Source organism: Ornithorhynchus anatinus, chromosome 2 (genome assembly GCF_004115215.2).
Source record: "Ornithorhynchus anatinus isolate Pmale09 chromosome 2, mOrnAna1.pri.v4, whole genome shotgun sequence".
Taxonomy (NCBI): Eukaryota; Metazoa; Chordata; class Mammalia; order Monotremata; family Ornithorhynchidae; genus Ornithorhynchus; species Ornithorhynchus anatinus.
Window position 1 is genome coordinate 12792962 of NC_041729.1, and position 27159 is coordinate 12820120.

At 41.8% G+C, this 27159-nt stretch overlaps 1 protein-coding gene across 1 annotated transcript in view; it reads left to right on the forward strand.

Moving 5' to 3' along the window:
• The window catches only part of TMEM132D (transmembrane protein 132D), a 545527-nt gene that overhangs the window by 421293 nt on the left and 97075 nt on the right, over positions 1 to 27159 (forward strand). The gene's annotated exons all lie outside the window — the stretch shown is intronic.

The window sequence follows — 27159 nt, forward strand, 5'->3', positions numbered from 1 at the left end:
GGTTAGGCCCTCTGTGATGGCCATATTCATGAAAACACTGATGAATGAAAAAGCTAAAAGCTTGTAGAATCTGCGCATCATATTCAAGTGATGTCAATTCTGGATCATTCCATTAGAAAGAGAGATCTAAGTAATCATCAACTAAATGTAAATGGCAGAGCACCAGAGTGTTTTTATCGAATGGTAAAAGCTAAATATATAAGTTCCATTTTAGAAGGCTTGCCGCAAGCCGACAAAAATCAATGCCTTGTTCACCTGGTCTCCGGGTTATCTCAGATTTTCTTGGTGTTTTGACTCTAGGACCTTTCTAAAATGCCCATTTGATGGCAAACTCTTCGAGAACGAAGACCATGTCATTTTTGTTGAATGCTTCCAAGTATTTAGGTTAGTGCTCTGCATGCAGTAGGTGTTCAGTAAATTTTACTGCTGCTGACAAAGTGAAGGAGATAGTTGAGAAATTGCCAACAGCTTAAAGCTATTATTTTACTTTCTTCTTAAGTATCAGCAAGTATTCCAATTGTTCTATGAGGATCCACTGTTCAAATATCCTATGCCAATAACGTAGCTCTTAAAAAATGTGACATGAAATTTTAATTACAGTGTTCTTTTCAAACTCAGGGTCCTATTGTCTTAGCTTATTTTCATGAGAACAATATTCATCAAGGTTCTACCAGATCGGAGAGACTATTGTTCTGGCCCGATAATAGCATTGTTGATATTCTTATGCTCATTCAATCCTGAAAATGTCCATATTTATTTTTAGATATTTTCTTAACTCTTTCTGCCCCCATTTTAAGTTTGTCTTGGATCAGATATTTTAAGTAGGATTTATTCTGATCTTCGTACACAATTGATTAGTTTTAGAAAGACGCTAATTTTTTTTTTTGAATGCAGTTTTTTCACATTATCTGTTATTAAGCTTTCTTTTCTATCCACCAAGGGGATGATATCTGCTTTGGTCGCCTTCTATCTAGTATAACTCAATAGTGATTTTTGTTGTCCTTTATGACTCATGCCAATGTATCTCCTTTTCAAATTAAACTTTTCTAAACTTGTCCCTTCAGAGCCATGCTGTTTCTTCTACCCTTTTTAATGCTCTCACCTAATTTCCCCTTGTTTCGTAATATTTTCATTTCCGTTTTAGATGTCAGTTTTCAGAGACCTAAAAAGGTCTGAATATCACCAATTGGACCTCATGTGTACCACTTTTGCTTTTCCCTCTAGAACGTTCCGGAACCTGTTTAACTCATTTTTTGGCCGCATTTGCTTTTTTCCACTGGCTCCTTCCCACCAGCATTATTAAACACTGTAACAGTCTACCAAGCAAAACTGTGGAATCCCCTTTACTAGAAATACTAAAAAATAGGAGTACAAATACTCTAGACTTCATGAAGCCAAGAGCTAGACCGGAAAATCCTACTTGCACTTCATTTTAGGATCTTTCTCACGATACAGCGATAGAAACTCCTTGAGGGTGGGAATTGTATCTACCAATTATGGGGTATTTTCTATGGGAGTGCTCTCCCAAGGTTCTTCGGCACACAGGTACTCAATAAATAGCAATGTTTGGTATCCCTTCCAGCTTTGGGGTTTTTTTCAAACATGAAAACATTCAGGGACCAATCGATCAGATTGATGGAGCACTTACTGTGTGCGGAACACTCTACCGAGCACTTGGGAGAGTACAATAAAACAGACACATTCTCTGCCCACAGTGAGCTTACAGTCTGTCATACAAAGGCCTTCACCATATTCTAGTTTACTGGCATGCAGCTTTAGTGAATTAGTCTTTCTCTCTGGAGTCCCTTCAGAGTTCTGATATTGCTGATGGAAAATTCTAATACATTTCATCAAGCTCCTCTGATTTCTTTACTGATTAAATTGAATTTATATAGCTAAAACACATTGCAAAGGATGACTTTGAAAGTTGAAAGGTGGAGATTATTCAGCAAGAAGTTGAGAGATTATTCAATAGGTTGATCCAAATAACATGCTTTATTCTTGGGTTTCATATTATTAAGCCTTGGGAAAAATGTTATTTTTTTTTCTCTTTGGACCATTGTAGTTGGTCATTCTGATGCAAAAATTCTTTAATACTATGTCCACTTATGCACATATAAAGAAATGAAAAATGTACTCAAAAAAGTGCCGCACAAAAAACAAATATACCAATTCTCTGCATACAAAAAAAGAAAGAGGAAACCTATGTAGAGAGAAATGATCTGACGAGGCAATCAGGATTACATTTACAATCAAATAACCACATAGGAATAAACCTGCTAGTTCATATTATTTTTGTTGAAATCAGAGCATTGGAACATCAAGCTAGCTCACGTTATTATTATTATTATTATTGTTATGAAGTTACTATGTGTCAAGCACAGTTCTAAGTGCTAGGGTAGATACAAGTTAATCAGGTAGAACATAGTCCATCCCACAAGGTGCACTAAGTGAAGGGAGAACAATAATAATAATAATTACGGTATTTAAGTGCTGACTATGTGCCGAACACTGTTATAAGTGCTGGGTTAGTTACAGGGCCATCAGGTTGTCCCACATGGGGCTCAGACTTTAAATTCCCATTTTACAGATGCGGTAACTGAGGCAGAGAGAAGTTAAATGACTTGCCCAAGGTCACACAGCAGAGACGTGGCGGAGGTGGGATTAGAACCCACGTCCTCTGACTCCACTAAGCCACGCTGTTTCTCAAGCACTGAATCCCCATTTTGCAGATGAGGAAACTGAGGTAGAGAGAAGGAACAAGGTCGTACAGCAGGGAACTGGCAGATCTGGGATTAGAAGTTTCTCTGACTCTCAGGCCCATGATCTTTCCCATAGGCCACACTGCTCCTCTTTATAATTATGGCATTTATTAAGTGCTTACTATGTGCCAAGCACTGTACGAAACCATGGGAGTTATGCTAGATACCAGGTGATTGGATTGGACAAAGTCCCTGACCCTCAAAGAGCTCACAGTCCAAGTATCCTTTTCCTTTAGAGGACAACAAGAGGGAAGATGGTGATGTGTTGAGTGAAATTTCCTCAATATTCTGGGACGCCTAGAGGGTATAACCCAGAAAGCTGCCGGTCCTAGACTGAAAGTATATTTAGTGCAAACATAAGTTTAGTTGTGGAAGTGCAAGGATTTACAGAAAGCAAGAACAACTGGAAGCTGGTGCAAAATAAGGTGTCCAGGTGAGTTAGGGCAGCCCCAATTCCAGGACAGTGTTTGATTTAAATTGCCGAGGGAAGTCTCTGGAAGCCCATGACTATCCCAGATCGATATGGACACATGGTCAGACTAACTAAATCTTATTAATGAAGATCTCCATTATTTTTAAAAGAGCCACCTGCCTGGCTAGTTTATAAACAATTCAGCTCGGTATTATGGGGATGAATCTCATAATCTCTACAGGACCCTTCTTGGCCTAAGGATTGTTTGATGCTATGAATCTTCAGCTGCTAAGAAAGTGAAAACTTAAAAGGCACTCAAATTTCAATCCGAGTGGAATTTGGAATAAAGCTATACAGTAAAAATGGCTCTATAGACTTAATGAAATGCCTCAATTATGCCTAAATACACATCTAATGGGATTTCTTGGCCAACTAATTATTAAGCGTGTTTAATGAGGTTTAACAACTACATAAGAAATACATGACCCTTGTACCTATAGATTTATCTTTATCAAAATACACTTTAATAAAATCAGTGGAGTTCACATAAAGAAAGTGATTTTTTAAAAACCTTGAGTGTATATAACATTTACAGTTCTAGCCACTAGCAATCAATTGTATTTATGGATTTATTGTATTTATTTAACGAATGAAATTAATAACTTTTTCTTGAACTTTAGTTATATAATAATGAAAAATCAGTGGAGTTCACATCAAGAAAGTGATTTTTTAAAAACCTTGAGTGTATATATCGTTTACATTTCTAGCCACTGGCAATCAATTGAATTTATTGATTATTATTAAAAACTTATTTAAAGAATGAAATTAATAGCTTCTTCTTGAACTTTAGTTATACAATAATGAAAAATCAGTGGAGTTCACATAAAGAAAGTGATTTTTTAAAAACCTTGAGTGTATATATCGTTTACATTTCTAGCCACTGGCAATCAATTGTATTTATTGATTATTATTAAAAACTTATTTAAAGAATGAAATTAATAGCTTCTTCTTGAACTTTAGTTATACAATAATGAAAAATCAGTGGAGTTCACATAAAGAAAGTGATTTTTTAAAAACCTTGAGTGTATATATCGTTTACATTTCTAGCCACTGGCAATCAATTGAATTTATTGATTATTATTAAAAACTTATTTATAGAATGAAATTAATAGCTTTTTCTTGAACTTTAGCTATATAATAATGAAAAATCAGTGGAATTCACACAAAGTAAGTGATTTTTTTAAAAACCTTGAGTGTATATAACGTTTACGGTTCTAGCCTCTGGCAATCAATTGTATATATTGATTATTATTAAAAACTTATTTAAAGAATGAAATTAATAGCTTTTTCTTGAACTTTAGTTATATAATAATGAAACACTTGTAGCAAGCGTATACCCCGTGATACTTCCTGTAAAATGTTTTATTATGGAGAAGGGAAAGAGTAGAGAAAAGACCAATAAAAAAAAGTCACTAGTTCAGTTCTGTTATTAGGTAGGACAAAATTGATAGTGACCTTTAAATCAGATTATGGAAATGTGTAGGATGATCAAGTTATTCAATCCAAATCAATCCAAGCACACGAAATTGACGTTAACATAACTTCTATTGTAATCAATTCAGGAGGAGTAGATAGTAACCAGTTGTTGAGGAATACACACTTTAGTCTGAAGGGTGTTGAATCTGTTGTTTGAATGTTCAAAAATTCCTTAATGGATTCAGTATGTTCAAATCTCAGTTTTGCAAGCATCCAATAAGTCTTGCTTTATTAGATGTATTGTTTTAGTGAACTTTTCTCCATTCAGCTTCTCTTTTTAGTGTGCTTGTTTCAGAGATGGTACTAAGATGTATGCCTTATGTAATATGTCCTATGGGCAGTGTAGTGAAAGCATGATTTGCTATTTTTTCTTGAGTTCTTGTGTTTCAAAAAGTTTCTGGGAAATCGTGTCTAAGACTGTTAGTGCACCTGAACGCACCAGATGACAAGGGATAAATTGATCTGTGTAGTAAACCGGAATGAACTATTTTCCCCAATTCTCTGTTTTGATATTTATAGTAAAACGGTGATTGTAACGTGTGATTCTAAAGGTTTTTTTTGCTCTTCTACTGCTACTGGAGACACCATTAGCCTTGACTCCCACTATTGTGGCTTTCCTCCACAATATGGCTCAGCACACGAGCCCTTCGTTGCATGTCAATTAAAATAGTGTGGAAACCCACATTCATTCATTCAGTCATATTTAATGAGCACTTACTGTGTGCAGAGCACTGTACTAGCCACTTGGAAAGTACGATTTGGCAACAAATAGAGACAATCCCTACCCAACGGGCTCAATGATATCTAAAAACTAAAAAACAAAAACATTTTACACCAACACTAGACTTGAGTTCTCATATGAGCCTATTGGGATAGAGTAGAGCCCTGTTAATGCAGTTTGCATCCCCTTGATTCGATTTATCATGTTTATTTTGTTTTGTTTTTGTTCATCTGTCTCCCCCGATTAGACTGTGAGCCCATTATTGGGCAGGGATTGTCTCTGTTGCCGAATTGCATATTCCAAGCGCTTAGTACAGTGCTCTGCACATAGTAAACACTTAATAAATAGAGAAGCAGCATAGCTCAGTGGAAAGAGCCCGGGCTTGGGTCATGGTTCATATCCCAACTTTGCCACTTGTCAGCTCTGTGACTGTGGGCAAGTCACTTAACATCTCTGTGCCTCAGTTACCTCATCTGTAAAATGGGGATTAAGACTGTGAGCCCCACGTGGGACAACCTGATTACCCTGTATCTACTCCAGCGCTTAGAACAGTGCTCTGCACATAGTAAGTGCTTAAAAAATACCAACATTATTATTATTATTATGAATTAATACTATTGAATGAATGAATCAATCAATTAGTCATATTTATTGAGTGGTTACTACATAGAGAGCCCTTGGGAAAGTACAATGCAACAGAGTTGGTAGTCGCTATCCCTACCCACAAAGGAGATTACAATATGCAGGGATATGCAGACATTAACGTGGATTAAAAATCAGGGGAATAGTTGAGTCTACAGAGTTATACAAGGAGAATGCCGATTCAGAGTAGGGAAGAGGGAGGCAAAGAGACTACAGCGGGTCAAGAAGGGAATTGGAGGAGAGGAAATGGAGTCAGTGGAGGGACGTAACTCTTTGAGGAGTTTAGACAGAAATGAAAACTGGGAGATGGAGCGATAGCTAGAGGTTGCAGTGGATTGTACAGATAAAAAGCAGGGAAACCTGCACCGATCCCAGAAAGCCTATCTAGCTTGTTGATCATTTTCATCAGCATCATCCACAAGCCGTATTAAACGCCCAGTGATGGGGCCGAAATGATAACAAACAACCTTATTTATGGAACATCTCCCATTAGTAAATGCTCTCCTAAGTCTTGGAAACTGCACAGTCTCTAATAGTGCGGTCTTCCACTCTGCACACGGTAGGCGCTCAATAAATCTGATTGATTGACTAATCTACCTGTTGACATTGAAGTGCCGCCCTATAGCTCCTCAGGACAAGATATGTGAAAAGAAGAGATGAAAGCAGGATTCTCAAGCAGCTGCTAAATAGTGAGGCGAAAGAAAGCTGTAAGAAAGATAGAAGATTAATTTATAGAATGCAGAGAAGCAGCAGTGTAGCTCAGTGGATTTTTAATTATGATTTAGTCGTGATTTCTTATCCCTCCCCCGCCACTTGTCAGCTGTGTAACTTTGGGCAGCTCACTTAACTTCTCTGTGCCTCAGTTACCTCATCTGTAAAATGGGGATTAAGACTGTGAGCCCCACGTGGGACAACCTTGTATCTACCCCAGTGCATAGAACAGTGCTTGGCACGTAGTAATCGCTTAAATACCGTAAGCTGCTCTTAGTAGGGTTCTTAGTAAAAGAGTTCACTAAAATGAGAATTTGCTCTTCTTAAAATCTCACTTCCAGCAGTTATTTTTCAGTGTAGTTTTCAGATAGCCAGAAGTAGACTGAAAGCTACTTGCTTAAACAGAATAACATTTTACCCCAGATGAGTGCAGGTGTTCTCCAAGTTGCAACCAACATAAAATGTGTCCGCCCTAGGGATAATATCCTACACTGATTACTGATTTACCCCGGGATAAGTAATTCACTTCCTCAATGAAACATCCAGTCTCCGCAGGTAAATCAGTTCCCTCTCCATTCCCTCCATGTCCTCCCCCATTTCCGGCTGCTTTCTTGCCCACCATAAATGCGAACCACTCCAACCCCCCATTTTAGTCTCTCCAGATAGTACTTGCTATAATATTTTATTCTTAAACTGATCAGTGATGCTAATGGCCACTGTCTCAGTATGTTTTCTCCACTTAATTCCATCTCCCCTAATTAGTCTGCAAGATCCTTGGCGGTTACCACCATGCCCGGTCCTCCAAAAGCACTTGACCTGCCCAATACGGCTCATCTGGGCTTTCAATAAATGCAAAAATCGGTCTATGTAATTTCTGGTGGATTAGAAATTTGTTTGGCACTGATTTGCAAGGTTTGTGCAATCTCCCATCACTAAACACTATGGTACTCCTTCTGGTCTTGGCTCCTTCAGGGGTTTTTATGCCCTCTTTCCAGGTCCCTTAGCAGCCACAGTATATTCTGTGTTCCATTCCATCCTCCGCTCCATCATCCCTGAGAAGAAAGTGGTGTATATGGTGGGAAGAGATCTAAAAGCTGCAGTATCTGACCTCTTACACTCTTTCCAACTCCCCGCCCTCAACCAAGTGTGTTGTTATACCAGAAAAGAGGGTGGAAGTGGCCACTCCCTAGACCACAGTATGTCACGATCACATCGAGCACTTCTGTCAGTGTACTTTCCCAAGCGTTTAGTACTCTGCACACAGTGAGCACTCAGTAAATATCATTGATTGAGCTACTTTTGGAATATGTAAGATCTACCCCGGACCTCCTCAAACCAGAAAGTGGGGCTCACCAGCCTTAGTTAAAAAAAAATTGCATCTAGGGTTTTTTTGGGAGTTTATGCAGGCTGCACTATTTAATGAAGTCAGTAGCACCGGATGATAGTGAGGAAATTACTTTGTTTTAGCCTACATAAAAGTGTGCTGCCTCTTACTCTTGGGCATTTTTGGTAATGGTATATAGGTTAGCAACTTGTTTAGTTAAAGGCTAAAAGGAAAACCTCCCCCCACTTTTAAAGAGCGAATACTCTTGGTTATCAGTAAAAAGTATACTACCAAGGGACATAAATATTCATGCAGCGTTTCATGGAATTACAGTTTTGAGGCTGTAAATTAATTAGGGATTTCTCAGAAGAGCCATTGCCTGACAGCGCCCAGACTTCTAAAGTTGCCTAGTTGTCAATCGATAAGCATACAGTGCACTTCACAAGATCTTAATAGTATCATCATAGTTTCATTATCACTAACAACCACAACTCCTTGCTTTAACATTCCAGATAAGAAGACTTGCATGTTGGTGGGGTTTAAAGTTAACCCCTGTCTTAAAGTCTTTGGTGAGATCTACCTTTAACCTTTGGATTATTTTATCTTCAGCTACCCAACTTTTTTAAGACTGACAACGTTGAGATTCGGTCAGTCTATATGTACCTTTTACCTATTACAAGCTAAGGAATCAGTCATAATGATTGCCCTGAATAATAATAATCATATTATTAATATTCTGGTAAGCGCTTGCTATGTGCCAGGCACTGTTCTAAGCGCTGGGGTGGTTACAAGCAGAATGGGTTGGACACAGTCCCTGTCCCAAGTAGGGTTCACAGTCTTGATCCCCATTTTACAGATGAGGTAACTGAGGCACTGAGAGGTTGAGTGTCTTGCCCACGGTCACACAGCCAAGTGCTGAAGCCGGGATTAGAACCCACGACCTTTTGCTTCCCAGACCCAAGCTCTGTCCACTATGCCGTGCTGTTGAATTCTTTAAGGAGGTTAGGAGAGGGTTGGAGGTCATTTTTGCTCCACCAGTCCTGAATGCAACCCACAGCTGGAAACAAGCGTTTCTTTTTAGCCTTGAGAAATTGTCACCAAAGTGCTTTCCTAAACCAGAGTATAAAAGAATAATTTTTTTAAATTTTTTTTAAAAAAAGAGATTTACCCCACAAGTCCAGTCTCTGAGCAATATTAAGGAACTGACTCTTCCAGCGATTTTCCTGCAGTTGCTTTCTAGCTCATTGTTGTATTGTATTCTCCCAAGTGCTGAGTACAGTGCTCTGCACACAAGTAGTGCTCAATAAATACCATTGATTGATTGATTCCCTGGACTGGAAGCTCCTTCTGGGTAGGGAACATATCTGCCTACAAACTCTATTGTAGTGTACTCTCCCAAGTGTAACAGTGTTAGGCACACAGTAAGCACTCAGTAAATGCCACCCATTGTGTGATCCCCTTCAGTTCAGTCCACCTATTGCTAACCTTCTGTTTTAAATGGAATATTAGATGGTAGATATTGAATATTGCCCACTGTATTGAACATTCAGGCAGCTGCCAACTTCCGATTCCACTTCCCAAAAGTTCCCTTCAAGTCAGGGGGGCGGGTGGTGTATGTGTGTGAGAGATGTATATTGAAAGGGGAGATGTTGTCTATTTTGTGATTGATTTATTGATTGCTTATAATTTGTGATTTTGTTGGGTTAATCTTAGAACTGGTTTTGCCTTTAATTTTTAATGCCGATGAATACATCTTTGTCTTGCCAACAAGATCTGGGTTGTGGCAAGATGACATAGCCCTTTTAGGTGTTTACTAAAGTTTAACCTAAGATACTCTCTTGAGGCATTATAATGAAATACATGAGATTTATGGAATTAACAACTAGGCCTTTCAGAGGAAATTTCCATTTGATTTGATTTCCCCCTCTCCACTTTCTGCTAAGTTGGTTCTAGATTCAAACTCAACAAAACTCACAGAAGCACCATTCACTCAATAGCCTGGTTGATTTGTGTCTGGCCTATCCTAAAACTCTTCAGGAAATCTGTTATAATTATCATTGCTATTACTGTAATGATTTTGTAGCACTCTGGATGTAAAGAAATAAAAATCCCAATATTGCCGCATCCTTGAGGCTGTTGAGCATTTCTAATTTATTGACTTAGAAGTTTACCAACCTCATCAAGCAGAAGCATTGACGTGGCTTAAGTTCTCTCAACATTTTTTTAAAGTTCTCCTTAGTGGGATTTTGGTAATGCCATCTAATTATCTTAAGGAGTTAAACAGCTGACATTTAGCTTCTTAATTCTAAAACTTGATGCTAAATAAGACTTGGAATCAGTTCTGCTTCCAGGGAGTAGTTTTCAAGATGTAATTAAGATGGCTGCTAGCTGGACCTAAAGAGAGAGTCCACACATCCATCATCACCTTGGGTGATGTCTTAGTGAACAATCGATTAACCGATGGTATTTATTAAGCTTTTTTATATCCAGAGCGGTTAAGTGCTAGGGAAAGTACAATTCAAGTCACATTCCCTGCCCGTAAGGAGGTTGCAATCTAGAAGATTGTGATTGCTCTGGAGGGTCTGATTAAGATCTTTGTTGAAACAAAAGTTGATCATTCCTTCCTGTGTGATGGGTAGGAGGAGAATGGTCACATCATAACTAGGAACATAATTTATGTCGAATTATATTGCTTTACACCCTTTGACCTACTAACAAACCAGCAGTTTTTCCTCTCTAACCTTGAAATCCCTGGCTGAGTCACCTAAACATCTTTCTCTTCCTCAGTTTTTTCTGTTTGTTAAATGGAGTTCCACTTATATGTCTCATAAGTGACCTACTAATCAAATGTGTTTCTTCTGACATTGTTCTCCTCTTCCATCTACGGCCAAGCTTTCCCAGTCTTTTTCACCAACTCTTCCTTTTCTTTCTACCTCCTAATTGTTGGTGTCCCTCAGAGCTCTGTCCTGAGATTCCATCTCTTCTCAGTTTACACTCACTCCCTTTAGGGAGCTTCAGCTACTCACCTGGATGCAGATGACTTTTTTAAAATGGTACTTTTTAAGCATTTACTATGTGTACTAAATGCTGGGGTAGATACAAGATAATAAAGTTGGACACGGTCCCTGTCCCACATGAGGCTCACAGTCTAAAGATTTAATCTCCATTTTACAGGCGAGATACCTGAAGTTCAGAGAAGTGAAATAACTTGCCTGAAGTCACCCAGCAGACAGGTGGTGGACCCAGGATTAGAACGCTGGTCCTCTGACTCCAAAGCAGATGTTCTTCCCATTAGGTCTTGGTGCTTCAAATCCACTCAGCTAGCTTTGACCTTTCTGCAATCTCTACAATTTCACATTTCCTCCTGACTCCAAGATATCAATACATGGGTGTCCTATCAGCCCATTAAACTTTATACATCCAAAACTGCAATCCCCATCTTCCCTCCCAAATTCTTCTGTCTTCCTAACTTTCCCCTCACGATAAACAAAATCACCCATCAGTCATTTAGTCATATGTATTGAGCTCTTACTGTATGCAGAACACTGGATTAAGCATTTGGGAGAATACAATATAATGATAAAGCAGACATAATCCATGCCCATAACAAGTTTACAGTCCAGAAGGGCAGACAGACAATAATACAGGTAAATAATGATGTTATGGGTTTTTCATTTATCTTACTGTCACAAGTCCCCCGTTCATATCAACCAAGACCTTCCTGGATCAGGGGAGCCTCAGTGACACATAGTAGAAGTCAAACCACACCTCAGATCACCAAGTTTAATGTGTAAAGTTTTTTACTTAGTTTTACCAATATGCAAGAGAGTGACACCTGCACACACTCACTCACTCCACCACCCAAGGGTCCAATACCAGTCTATGGTGTAAGGAGCCCTTTCTATCAACGCTTCTTCTTTCTGCTTCAGCTCTTAGTGTGCTTCCTTCTTGCTCTTCCGTATGTTACCTTCAGGTACACCTAGGTGGGCCTCAAAGCAACCACTTTTCATCTGCCTTAGACGTGGAATCTGTGGCTCTACATTGCAGTCATTGATTGGCCCAGGCCCATAACTAGGTAGAACAGGGAGAGAAAGCCACGCCTCCTTCCATGCTCCACCCTCACAGGCCAGCAATCCCCTGTCCTCAAGTAAAGCCCATCAGTGTCTCTGCAAAGTCTCTTCCTGTTGTCCACCGGTTCACAGTCGGTCACTAAAAAGGCTCACCACGATTACATTAACCAGAAGAGCTATTAGCTGGCCATAGAAACGCTATATATCATCTCACCGTCTCTCAAGTCTGTAACCTTGGCATTACCCTTGACTCTTTCCCTCGTAACCCCATATCCATATGGGTTCTTCCTCCCCAACAATCAACCCCCTTCTTCTCCATCCAAAAGCCCACCAAGCTAGTCCAGATACTCGTCATATTCCTGCTTGACTATTGAATCACCCTCCTTATTGGCATCCCTGTTTTCTGTCTCTTCCCATTCTAACCCATGCTTCATACTGCTGTCCGGCTCAATCTTTTTAAACGTCACTTTGCCCGTGTCTTCCCAGTCCTCCAAAAGGCTCCAAGTGTGTTGTCTGCTCCTTTCCAGAAGAAACTTCTGATCATTGGCTTTCAGTCATCGTCGACTCTCTCCCTCCTACTTATCCACCCTCTTATCCCGCTATACCCCAGCTCCCGCACTTCGTTATTCTCAAACTCACCTACTCACTGTGTCCCTCTCTCACTTCTCCCACTGCTGGCCACTTTCTCACTTTCCCGACATGACACTCTTGAGTAGCTTTTTGCAGTTGGTGATAGATGTAGAGGCTTCAGAGATTCCATGTATACCGCATATGAAGTGCTCCTTCTTGAGGATACATAATGAACCATGGGCCCCATAAAATGAATATCTGGAGAGTCATGGTTGCTTGGTCAGAATCCCCTGCCCATCAATTTACATTCTTGCCGCGTGGATAATGTTTGCGTGAGTGGGTGGGTGTCTGTGGGTATAATTAGCTGTATCTACACAAAGTCTGTTATACCCAGAGGCTAAGGTCCTTTAAAAATGGATGATATATAAATCTAGCTGTAACACCAGTGCCAAAGTGACTGATACTCTCCACTCCTTAAATGAAGCACATACCTTATTTCACAGACGTTCAGCATTATTGCTAATGAGATATAGTATTTCTATGGTCAGCTAATAGCTCTTCTGGTTAATGTAGTATAAATGAAAAACCCGCAACCAATCATTATTATTCAGTATTTATTATTAAAGGTTATAATAATGAAGCTTTGCAAAACAAGCAAAAGACAAGGACAAGATGATTTGACATTCCTCTGTGTATTTGTTCATTGATTTTCTTTGTCAAATCAACGGGGAAGTTTCTTGAAATGACCCACTGTTAAGGAAGGGCAGGCAAAGGGAGCTTTATTGCAGACAGATTTAAGGAAATCTGATCCAATGGAACTGTCATTATATTTTGACTTTGCTGCTTGTTTTGTGCTTCCCAAACACACTTACTACTGTGCCTTGTTCTCGTCTCTCTTGCCATTGACCTTTTGCTCATGTTCTCCCTCCTGCCTGGAACTCCCTACCACTTCATCATCCAACAGATCACTATTCTCCCCATCTTCAGAACTGTACTAAAACTGTACCTTCTCCAGGAAGCCTTTCCTGACTGAACTCTCGTCTCCCCTCCCTAATCTCCCAAATCTCTACGCAGTTGAGTCTATATCCCTTAAAATACTTTGATGCTCATGCCACCTCTAGCCCGACAGAACACTAATGTACATAATCAATCAATGCTATTTATTAAGCACTTTCTGTGGGAGACTTTAACCCAGTTGGTCAACCCATTCCTTGCCCACAGTGAGCTTAGATTCTAAAGGGGGACATTTATATGACTAAATAAATTAGAGTTTTATAAGGTAAATGTTGTGGGGCTGAGGGTGGAGTGAATATCAAAGGCTTGAACGGTACAGATCCAAGCACGTAGGCGACAGAGAAGGAGTTGGGGAAATGAGGACTTAATCGGAGGAGGCCTCTTGGAGGAGATGTGATGCTAATGAGGATTTAAAGGTGGGGAGAGTGGTGATCTGGCATTCATGGAGGGAGAAGGAGGTCCAAACCAGAGGGAGGAAATGGAAAAGGGGTTGGCAACGAGACTGACAAGACTAAGGTACAGTAAGCAGGCTGGCACTATAGGAGTGAAGTGTGCAGTCTAGGCTCTAGTAGGAAGTCAGTCAGGTGAAGTAGGGGGATGTGAGTTGATTGAGTACTTTAAAGTCTACGGTAAGGAGTTTCTCTTTGATGTGGAATTGGTTGGGCAACCACTGGAGGATTTTGAGGAGTGGGGACATGTGGACTGAACTTTTTTTTTTTTACAAACATATTCTTATATTCTGTCTCTTCCTCTATAATTTATTTTCACATCTGTCTTCCCCACTAGACTGTAAACTCCAAGAGCTCAGGGATAGTGTCCGTCACTTCGATCGTACTCTCCCAGGCGCTTAATACCATGCTCTGTTCACAGGAAATGCTCCGTAAATATCATTGATTGATAGTGCATCGCACCCTTTGAAGACTTAATAAATACTATTATTGCCACTGGTATTACTGACTAGTCTGTGTCTTTATTATCCTAGCAAAAAAATGGAGATGCTTGATGAGTGGATGAAATCCCTATGATCTCAAGTTGAAGTTCAGGTCAAGAAAATCCCAGTCATCTTAGATGATCCATATGAACTTTGTGGATGGAAGACAATGACTAAATAACTGTGCCAACCTTGATCCCTAACATCATCTTCGAAAATAAAGGATACCTCACACACTCTCTCACATGTTCTCTCGCTCTCTATGTATGTGTGTGTGTGAGAGAGAGGGAGAGACAGACGGGAGAGGGAGTCGGGGAAAGGAGAGCTATATTGATGAAGGCCTCTTGAAGGAGATGTGTTGTGTGTGTGTGCTATACATAGGTGCCACAGCCTTTTTATGTGACTTTTTTGTGTCTTCACTTTCCACTATGTCTCTTTCTGTGATTTAGGAGGAGTTTCCACTTGCCTTATGAAGTGCTGAGAGATCCCCATATGAAAAGCATCAGCCTGTTTCAAGGAACAGTAGACCCTCCTGTCATTATCACAATTATTTAGAGAACCTCGGCCTTTTTGTGTGTCAGTTTTAAGCTTTCTCCTCTTTATCTACTTGTTCCTGTCTTTGCTGATGGCAATGAACGGTGAATCACTTCAAGTTATTTTGAAGGAAAATGCCTCTGGGTCCCCTTTGAATACAAAGCAGAGCCTTGTTCTCTCTTACTTATTGGTGCTGTGTGGTTTCCAAGGACAGGGGTCGGCAGCGCTAAAATGCATCTTTAATCCGACTGAAGTACTTTTTGAAGGAAATACTGAGGATCTTCAATAAACTTCCCTTTGTCCTATCGAATCAGTTCCCCTTTATGATAAAACAAACTGGCCCTGTGGGAAATATACCGCATTATGCAAAAGCCTCAGTTGTTGAACACAACTCGGTGGACTCTGTGTTTTTGGTAAAAACTGCTTGGGAGGAAGATGGCGAAGATGAGGAAATAACTATAGAGAAAGTGTAATTTCAAAAAAAAAGATCCTGAAGATGCACCAAAGAGATGATTAAGTTCCTTTCTTTCACACCGGGAATTACAGGCCAGAGGCTCCTCAGGGAAATTAAAATTGTGGAGGTCCTACCAATTAAAGTTGGGAAACTAAAAGGGGCTCAGCTCTGCCTCTCTAGTTTTTTTAAAAAAAAAAACCCACTTGCTGTGGAAATCTTCAGAATTTGGTCTGTGGGAAAACTACATCATGTCCAGTGTTTCAAAGTGATTTTTTTTTTGGTCTGAAGGATTCAGACCCTTGAGGCTACATGTGGATTTTTTTTTAAGTATCTGAGAAGGAGAATGGATGGAAATGGATCTTTTTCTGTAACTGGGAGCAGTTTTTAAGCACAGGCCTTAGCATTGTCTGCAGGGAGCAAACCTAATGGTGACTGAAAAAAATATCTTGGAATCCTCTAGGATCTTAACTACCCTAATGATATTTCTCCCATCAGCCAGCATGCCAGGTGGACATACTAATGAGAGAATTACCAGCACCTGTTTGGAGGCAGTTCAACGTTCCAAATACATTTGAGTTGTCTGAATGTTATAAACCCTGTTAACAGTAGGTTGGTGCTTATTGTTGTTCTTGGCATCACCATCATCATCTCCTTAATCAATCAGTTGCATTTCTTTGCGGCAGAACACTGCCCCAAATTCTTGGGAGGGTAAGAGATACTCTCCCACTAGATTGTATCTCTTAGTAAAATATTGATATTGAGAGTATCTCTAACTCTCTCTGACCTTAATTTACATAGATTTACTCACATATTTATCTGTCCATAGTCCTGCTATCATCTGCCATAGCTTTTCGTCAATGGTTTTGGTGATTGTCAGTTTCCCCCATTAAATCGGTGGGGGTTGATCAGGGAAATGCTCCTGGATGAGGATGAATTTCAGGAGGGTTTTAAAAATGGGAATTTCTGTGGTCTGATGAGACAGGAACAAGACAAAATGAATGGGAAGGTAAACTCGGAAGCTGTGACGGGAACAAGTTGGGGTGTAATGAGAGAAGAGACGTGATAAATAAGAGGGATAGAGAACTGATGGAGTGCCTGAAAACCAAGGAAGGGCCAGAAGTTTAATGCTGAGTTGAATGGGTGACTATTAGTGATTTTGGGATTTTGGATGAGTGAAGAGGTTTGTAACAAGCACTATGGACCCAAAAGTGTTAGGTGGAGCCAGTGCTATCTGTATTTTTTTCCTTAGAATTGGGGTCTTGGTCAACTTTCTATGTTTCCTTGTGGACTGGTGGTTCTCGAATGACCCACCTCCCCATTTCTCAGATGCATCTTCGTTGCCCAGAGGGTATTATTCTTGACTTCTGAGTAAGAGGGACGGCTGTGTCGCCTAATAGCATGAGCACAGAACTAGAAATTAGGAGGCCCAGGTTCTAGTTCTGGTTCCACCACCAGCTCCCTGGGTGACCTTGTGCAAGTCACCTAACCTATAATTCTATAGTCCTATTTATCTATTTCGATGCAGTTGATGCCTACTTGTTTTGTTTTGTTGTCTGTCTCTCCCTTCTAGAAAATGAGCCCGTTGTTGGGTAGGGATTGTCTCTATGTTGCCGAATTGTACTTTCCAAGCACTTAGTACAGTGCCCTGAACAAAGTAAACGCTCAACAAATATGAATGAATGAACCTAACCTCTCTGTTCCTCAATTTCTCATCTGTAAACTGGAGATAAAATGCCGGTGAGCCCCATGTGGGTCAGGGGCTGTCCTATTTGATTATCTTGTACCTGTCCCTCTCGACTCTAAGCTTGTTGGGGACAGGAAAGGTGTCTCTTTTATGGTTATATTGTACTCTCCCAAGTGCTTAGCACCGTGCTCTACACACAGGAAGTACTCAACAAATGCAGTTGATTGATTGATTGTCCCAGTACTCGATACAGTGGTCAATACATAGTGAGAGTCCAATAAATACGATTGATGGATTGATTGTTCCATCTTCATGCCATGTGTTATTTCAGCTGCCCAAGTAATTGGTTTCCCCACCAGAGGAATACTCCAGCTAGGCTGTAGAAAGTCGCCTGGCTCAGTGGAAAGAGCACGGGCTTTGGAGTCAGAGGACATGGGTTCGAATGCCGACTCTGCCACTTGTCATCTGTGTGACTGTGGGCAAGTCACTTCACTTGTCTGGGCCTCAGTTACCTCATCTGTAAAATGGGGACAACCTGATGACCCTGTATCTACCCCAGCGCTTAGAACAGTGCTCTGCACATAGTAAGCGCTTAACAAATACCAACATTATTATTAAAGTCCTTCGTGAGCTAAGCCTTCCCAATTATGTGGGTAGTAATAATATTAATACTTGTGGTTTTTTAGCTCTAAGTACATATCCGATACTGTACTAAGTGCCAGGGCAGACCCAAGATACTCAGTTTGGCCTCAGTCCTTGTCCTATATAGGGCTCTTAGTCTGAGGAGTGGGGGGGAACAGGAATTGAATCCCCATTTTACGGATGAGATAACTGTGGCCTAGAGAGGTTCTGACTTGTCCCAGGTCATAGAGCAGGCGAGTGGCAGAGTCTGGATTAGAACTCATGTCCCTTGACTCCCATCCTATGCCCTTTCTAGCGGGCTACTTCCTCTACCTTCACCAGATTGAGGAGACCACTTTAGAGGCAATTTTATTCTCTGATCCTGCCATTAAGACAGAAGTCTTCCTACATGATTATGCCTTCTGGTCTTGATTTATAGCAATTGCTATTAGGGTGGAATATATTATCGTTGTAAAAGATCAGCACTTTTTAATAACTGGTTTGGGAGTTGACTTTAACTACACAGAATATTTAGTTAGGATATATCATAAATTCTTCCCCTTTCCCTCTGGCCACTGAGTTCCCATAAACCAGATTAGGTTCAGTCCGAGAACCAAAGTCTTCTTCACGAGCCCAGGGTTGTCAGTACATCCTGCTTCACAGTGACTGGTGTTCTCAGCATCGGTTGAGCTTGTACTCTACATTCTCCTGCCTCTTCGGCCCAACAGGTTCTGTATGCGTGATTCTACTTGTCCTGATGAAACCGGTGACTTTTCAGTGATAGCATGGCCAATTTGGGCTAGAATACTAATACTAATAATGTTGCTATTTGTTAAGCGCTTTCTATGTGCAGAGCACTCTTCTAAGAGCTGGGGTAGATACAGGATGATCAGGTTGTCCCACGGGAGGCTCGCAGTTAATCCCCATTTTACAGATGAGGTAACTGAGGCACAGAGAAGTGAAGTGACTTGCCCACAGCTGCCGGGATTCGAACCCATGATCTCTGACTCTCAAGCCTGGTCTCTTTCCCCTGAGCCAGGCTGCTTCTCTGCACATAATTGAGCATAAGAGTAAGAGCAGGGTGGACTCCTTATTTATTCTTCATTTCCATGCCAAGTAGGACATTCAATTAGGCCTTAGTTCAACATACATAGAAAGGTGCTCTTTGTTCCACAAGTTTCAGTATAACCCCTCACTGCTCAAGTGTCTTAGGAAGAGCATCAGCGTGGCTGAGTGGAAAGAGCACGGGCTTGGGAGTCAGAGGTCGTGGGTTCTAATCCTGGCTCTGTCACTTGTTTGTTGTGAGACCTTGGGCAAGCCACTTAACTTCTCTGTGCTTCAGTTATCTCATCTGGAAAATGGGGATTAAGACTGTGAGCCCCACGTGGAACAACCTGATTAGCTTGCATCTACTCCAGAGCTTAGAATGGTGTTGGGCTCATAGTAAGTGCTTAAAACATACCATGATTATTATTATTATTACAGTTTTCTTCTACTTCCTGATCGTTAGCCAGCGGGAAGCCTTTCGTCGCCTGCTTTTGTCCTGTGAGGGACCATCTCACTTTGTCCCTTCTCCTTCTGTTCCCGCTCAGAGTTCAGGTGATATCTCCCTACCTGCCTTCTATCTGACCACAACCTCCTCAGCTGCCTTCTCTCCCACAGATCTGTTGTGGTCCCAGAAACCTCTGATCTTTTGACCACGCTAATTTTCTCAAGTCATCATGTCCCATTTAGTTTCCATACCCAAACCTCCTCCCCTTGATGACCAAAATGATGCCCTCAACACCACCTTCTCCACTGAAACTCACTGCCTTATCCCTTATCCTGATCTGGTACCACTAACCCATGGCCTTGGATCATCTCCACAGTGTCCTTTGCTCCTGTGCACGAGCCACAGAGCACTGCTGTTGAAATCCAGATCTCAGTCCTTCTTCATCCATCTCATATTATCATTGCCTAAGTGTTTCCCTCTCCTCTGCCCTACAACTTTATTTCTCTATCCTCATTGACGCCCATGCCCATTGCCTTAACCAGTTGCTTCAGACATTTAGCTCCCTCCTCAAACCCCCTGTCCCCATCTCTTGCCCCTAATGACCTGGCCACATAGTATACTGATAAAAATGGAACCATCAGGCGTATTCTCTGTAAAATCTCCCCTACTGGTCTCCATTTCCTCTTTTCTCCTGCCCCTTCAACTCTCATATCTTTCCCAGCAGCATCTCAAGAGGAGATCTCCTGCCTCTTCTCAAAATCCACCCCCTCCATCTGCACCTATGACCCCATCACTTTGCACCTTATCCAAATTCTTGCCCCCTCCCTTCTTACCTCCCTGACCAACATCTTCAAATATTCACTCTACAATGGCTTCTTCTTCTCCATTACTTTCAAACCTGCTCATTACTTTCAAACATGCTCATGTCCCATATTCTCTTGATCCTGTGCCTCCTTCCAGTTATCATCCCATCCCTCTCCTAAAATTCCTTTCCATTCTCTTTGGGTAAGTTATCTACTTCTGCTGCCTTCCCTTTGTCTCATTCAAATCTCTCCTTGCCCCCCTCCAATCTGGCTTCCACCACCTTCACTACTCTGAAACTGCCCTTTCAAAGTTCATCGGTGATCTCCTTCGTGGAAATTCTTACAGCCTCTACTCCAACCTAAGCCTCCTCAACCTATCAGCTGCCTTATACACTTTGATCACCTCCTTCTCCTGGAGATCTTATCCAACATTGGCTCGACTGACCCTGTTCTCTCCTAGTTCTCCTCCTATCTCTCTGGCCACGCAGTTGCAGTCTCTTTCACAGCTCCTCCTCTGCCTCCCACCCCTTAATTGTGGGTGTCCCTCAAGCCTTAATCCCCTTCTATTCTTCATTTACACCCCCTCCCTTGGAAAACTCATAAGCTCTAATAGCTTCAACTGTCATCTCTTTGTGGATGACTCCCAAATCTAGATCTCCAGCCCTGATCTCTTCTTCCCTTCCCTGCTAACTTGTATTTCCTCCTCCTTCAGGACATCTCTACTTGGATGACCCGCCGACTCCTCAAACTTACCATGTCCAAAACGCCTTATCTTACCACCCAGACCTTATCCTCTCCATGACTTTCCCATCACCATAGACACGACTACCATCCTCTCTGTCTCACAAGCCTGCAGCCTTGGTGTTATCCTCAACTCATCTCTCTCATTTAACTCTGTCACTAAATCCTGTCGTTTCAACCTTCACAGCATCACTCAAATCCACCCTTTCCTTCCCAGCCAAACTGCTATCACATTAATCCAAAGACTTATCCTATCCCACTGTAATTACTGCGTCAGCCTCCTTGCTAACGTCCCTGCCTCCTGCCACTCCTTACTCCACTCCACTCCTTACTCCACTCCCTACTTCACATGGCTACCTAGATCATTTTTCTACAAAAATATTCAGTCCATATTTCCCAACTATGTTGGAGGTTCGAGAACCTCCAACGGTTGCCCATCCACTTCTGCATCAAACAGAAACACCTTACCATACCTTACCATAAGCTTTAGAGCACTCAATCAACTTACCCCCTCCTACCCTACCTCCATGATTTTCTCCCTGATTTCCCACTACAGCCCAACCCACACACTTCACTGCTCTAATGCCACCCTATTCACTATATTGCGTTCTTGTCTATCTTGATGTCAACCTCTTGCCCACTTCCTGCCTCTGCCCTGGAACACCCTCCCTCTTCATATCTGAGAGGCGATTACACTCCCCACCTTCAAAGCTTTATTGACGGCACATCTCCTCCAAGAGGCTTTCCCTAAATAAGTCCTCATTTCTTCTTCCATTCCCATCTGCTTCACCCTTGCACTTAGATTTGCACATTTTCTCCTACCCTCAGCCCTCCAGCATTTAGGTACATGTCCAAAATGTATTCATTTATATTAGTGTCTCTCTCCCCATCTAGACTGTAAATTCAATGAAGGCAGGAAATGTATCTACCAACTCTTTTATAGTGTATTCACCAAGCGCCTAGTATGGTGCTCTGCCCACAGTAAGGGCTCAATAAATATGATTGATTGATTAAGCTGCTTGTAGGCAGGGAACATGTCTATTATCTCTGTTATATCGTACTCTCCCAAGTGCTTAGTATAGTTTTCTGCAAACAGTAAACAATAAATACAACTGATTGATTGATTAATCTCTCCCTATTGCCACCCTTACAGGGTTAGGTGTTTGGTGATATTTACTGCGAGAACTCACTAAACATCTATCAGTGATGACACTGCAGCCATATATATCTTATTTCAACTAGGAACTATTTCCATGAAGAATCTTTATGGGAGTCATCAGGTCTCTAAGGTCCTGAGACTATCATTGCTTACCTGTCCTTAGAGCAGTAACATACTCTCAGCAATGGAATATTCACTTTTCTTGAGCATTAACCACATGCTTAGAGAGTCCATCCATGGTAATTATTGAGCACTTACTGTGTGCTGAGAACTGTACTAAGCATTTGAGAAAACACTATATAACAGAGTTGGTAGACATGTTCCCTGCCTACGACGAGCTTACAGTCTAGAAGAAAGCAACACCATATCTCTCCGGCGTGCCCGTAATTTCCAGTGTGTAAATGTTCATTGTCTCTATACAAATGAGAAATGCTGTCCAGGTGAATATGTCTAAAAGCTAAATGAAATAAAAATATCACTGCATGCGCAGGTGCTATTAGCTGAAAATTTTGCTTCAAGGTGAATTTGGGGTCCCTAGGCAGATGTCCTTTAAAATATATGATATTTCATGGAAATCAAATCATTTAGTCATCAAAAGCGAAATGGGTGTTATTCGCCTTTAGCAGATAAATTAGTGAAGGCCAGAGGAATGATCCTGAGTGGGAAGCCCTGAGGTGATTCAGATGATCAGGAGCGGAACTCAGCATAAAATGTCCAGTCTTCACTCCATTTTCTCAACATGCCTTCTTTAAACTTTAATCACTGTGTCAAGATCTATTTTACTCTCCTTTGAAATGAGCAGGATGAGTGACTGATAGATTCAAGAGATGAAGAGAAGGCAATAGATATGACCTATTTTAACTTGAGCAAATTACATTTAATTATGTCCTGCAGGGCATCCTTAACAACCAAGACTTGAAAATAGAAATCGAGGTCTTTGTTTTTCCTTGTTTTTAAAATCCTACTCAAATGGTGCCCGACTCTCAGTTCTGCATCACTAGGGGAAAGTACTTAGACTATGAGCCCTGTGTGGGGCGGGGACTGTGTCTGACCTGATTATCTCCTTTCCGCCTTAGTACTTAGTACAGTGCTTGGTACATAGAAAGCACTTGACTGATGCTACAGTCATTATTGTTATTATTACAGTTATTATTATTCATTATTACCGCAGTCTCCAACTCTCTCCCTCTTAGCCTTGAGGAGTCTGAAGTAGGATGAGGAACAGCTGATTGATCCAGCATGAAATTACTAGAACATAACAATAAACAGGCCCTTTTAGCGCAAACAAAGAAATAAACAAATGCTAAGTATTCCTCTTTCTCCTTTGTATATTAAAGCATAAAAAAAGATAGTATTTGTCAAGCGCTTAATATGTGCCAAGCACTGTTCTAAGCGCTGGGGTAGATACAAGGTAATCAGGTTGTCCCAAATGGGGCTCATAGTCTTAATCCCCATTTTATAGATGAAGTAGCTGAGGCACAGAGAAGTTAAGTAAGTTGACCAAAGTCACACAGCTGACAAGTGGCGGAGCGGGATTAGAACCCATGACCCTGACTCCCAAGCCCGTGCTCTTTCTACTAAGCCACACTAATACAGAGAATGAATAAAAACCCCAGGTCTAGACCATTCAATCAATCAGTCGTATTTATTGAGCGCTCACTGTACTAACTACTTGGGGGAGTTCAATATAGCAGAGTTGGTTCCCTGCCCACAAGGAGCTTACAGTCTAGAGGGGGAGTTATTCAGCAGAAAGTTACCCAACGAGTTGTAAACAATGGATCGCTATCTACACGCTGCATTTTCATTACTGACCTTGTTGTTGGAAGAGTCGGTTTTTAGATGACACCAAGTTGGGAGAAGCATAACTAATAGTTTGGAGAGATCTGAGAATATCTTCAGTGTTTTAAAGCCTCCAGGGAAAAGTCTTTAAACCATCCTGGAGCAAACATTCCAGTATTTAGCAAGCCTCACGGTCAGGAAATTCCTTTCAATGTCTAACCTAAGTCTCTCGTGCTGTTATTTAATCCTCTTTCCCTTTGTTCTGGTCGGGAGGGCCCCCCCTTGCTGCTTAGAGCTGATTTCCTACAAATTCCCCAGATCAAAACAAGCTGAGGATGCCAGTTAATTTTGATCTCTCACTTTCCCCAAATGGCCATTTCTCACATCTCACTCACAGAGAATTAAATGATGTGAAACAGCTTATTTGCGAGCAAGTTGAGATGATGGGCCCTGGTCCTGCCAAAAAAACCCTCCTCTTGGCCTAGAGCTAGTGCCAAAAGCATTCATATCACTTTAGCTCACCGCAGAGAGGATGAATACTTAATTGGGTGCTCGGTTGTATTTGTTTTATATTATGTTTATCCTCCACTCATTGGCCAGAAGGAAATTCCAGATTTTTAATTCTGTGGCTTTTAGTTGGGAAAAGCAGCTGATTCAGGTGAAGTTAAAAGCTTTTTCATTCTCTTTTTATTATTGTCTCGTGCGATGGTTCATTTATCAGAATGGTTCTTAGAGTATTTATAGATTATTTCGGAAAAGTATATGAAAATTGTGAGGAAGTAGAAGATGGATACATGCCAGCAAAACAACCTCGTAAGAAAAAGAAAAGTGGAATTCCCTCTGTGACCGTCATTTTCCCAATAGGATACTGGGGAGAGCTTTCCAAATTCTAGGTACAGAGCTGAGCAGTTCCTGGAAGGTATTTAGTGAGCACTTACTCTGTGCAGAGTGCTGTGTGCACTCTTCTGCAAAGACTAAATAATAATAATAATGACGTTGGTGTTTGTTAAGAACTTACTATGTGCCAAGCACTGGGGTAGATACAAGAGAATCAGGCTGTCCCATGTGGGGGGTCACAGTCTTCATCCCCATTTTACAGATGAGGTAACTGAGGCCCAGAGACGTTAAGTGACTTGCCCAACGTCACACAGTTGACAAGTGGCGAGCTGGGATTAGAACCCACGACCTCTGACTCCCAAGCCCGGGATCTTTCCTCTAAGCCTCACTAATGCTCAATAAATCCCGTTTATTGCTTGTGCAATGATTTAGTTATTGAGGCGTCCTTGTAATGCCTTTATTATAACTATTATATTATAATAACAATATATGTGCCAAGCACTGTACTCAGCATTAGGGTGATACGGTATTATCCGGTCAGACACTGTCCCAGTCCCTCATTCATTCATCCAATCGCATTTATTGAGCGTTTACTGTGTGCAGAGCACTGTACTAAGCACTCGGAAAGTACAATACAGCAAGGGAGACATTCCCCGCCCTCAACAGGTTCACGGTCTAGGAGGGCGGGAGAATGGGTATTTTATCCTCATTTTACAGGTGAGGAAACTGAGGCACAGAGAAGTGAAGTGACTTGCCCAGGGCCCTGCAGCAGGCAGGCGGTGAAGGCCAGATTAGAACATAGGTCCTCTGATCCCTGGTCTGTGCCCTTTCCACTGGACTACACTGCTTCAACTTTGATCCTCACCCATGACCCTTGGCAGAAGAATGACTGCCGTTACTTCAGCCGTACAAGGTCGCACCTGGAGAGTGTCCAGTCCTCTACCAGTCTCGACTACAGGAGGGAGAATCAAGCAGAGGCCTGTCCATTCCATTCCTAGCTTGGATAGTGGGAAGGCCATCTGCTACAAGTCAAAACTCACCCGTGCCGGGCAGCAGCGGCACGGGAGAGAGTCGAGGGCAGGAACTCGAGTTTACGGCATGGAAGGAGGCATCGGTCAGCAACTTCTGTATTTTTACCAAGAAGACTCTACGGATAGACTCCACTGCGGATCGATTGCATATGGAGGGGGACGTTCTGGGAGAAGCTCGTGGTGTTGCTTTGGGTCGGAGACGACTCGACGGCGTAAGACAAGACAGTGGGAGCAGAATAATGGACCATCTGCTGGTCGCACGAGGATGTGGTGAGGAGCGAATGAGGAGAGAGGGCCAGGGGTAACACCTGAGGTCCATTTAGCCCTCAGCGCTTCAAGCATGCTTCTCCCCGATGGGGTAACTTACCTGACGGAACTGAGGGTGGAGCCTGGCTGCAGATGACAAGTGTAACACTGGGATTCTCAGAAGCCCGTACACCTGGAGAAATGTGCTGCTGCCATACCTGAATTAATGATAATAATCACTATGTTCCAAGCACTGTGCCAAACTCTGGGGTAGATAAAATTTAATAAGATCTGACACTGTCTCTGGCCCACCAGAGGCTCACTGCCTAAGGGAGAGGGAGAACAGAGCGTTAATCTTCATTTTACAGGTGAGGAAACTGAGGCACAGAGGGATCAAGAGAAGAGCCTGGTTTAGTGGAAAGTGTACGGTCTTGGGAGTCAGAGTTCGTGGGTTCTAATCCCTGTTCCACCATTTTGCTGTGTGAACTTGAGCAAGCCACTTTACTTCTCTGTGGCTCAATTACCTCATCTGGAAAATGGGGATGAAGACTGTGAGCCCCATGTGGGACAACCTGATGACCCTGTATCTACCCCAGTGCTTAGAGCAGTGCTTGGCACATGTTAAGCGCTTAACAAATGCCATCATTATCAAGAAACTTGCCCAAGGTCACATAGCGAAGCATAGAGAAGCAGCGTGGCTCAGTGGAAAGAGCACGGGCTTTGGAGTCAGGGCTCATGAGTTCGAATCCCAGCTCTGCCACTTGTCGGCTGTGTGACTGTGGGCAAGTCACTTAACTTCTCTGTGCCTCAGTTCCCTCATCTGTAAAATGGGGATGAAGACTGTGAGCCCCACGTGGGACGACCTGATTCCCCTATGTCTACCCCAGCGCTTAGAACAGTGCTCGGCACATAGTAAGCGCTTAACAAATACCAACATTAGTGGCTCAGTGGAAAGAGCACGGGCTTTGGAGTCAAGGCTCATGAGTTCGAATCCCAGCTCTGCCACTTGTCGGCTGTGTGACTGTGGGCAAGTCACTTAACTTCTCTGTGCCTCAGTTCCCTCATCTGTAAAATGGGGATGAAGA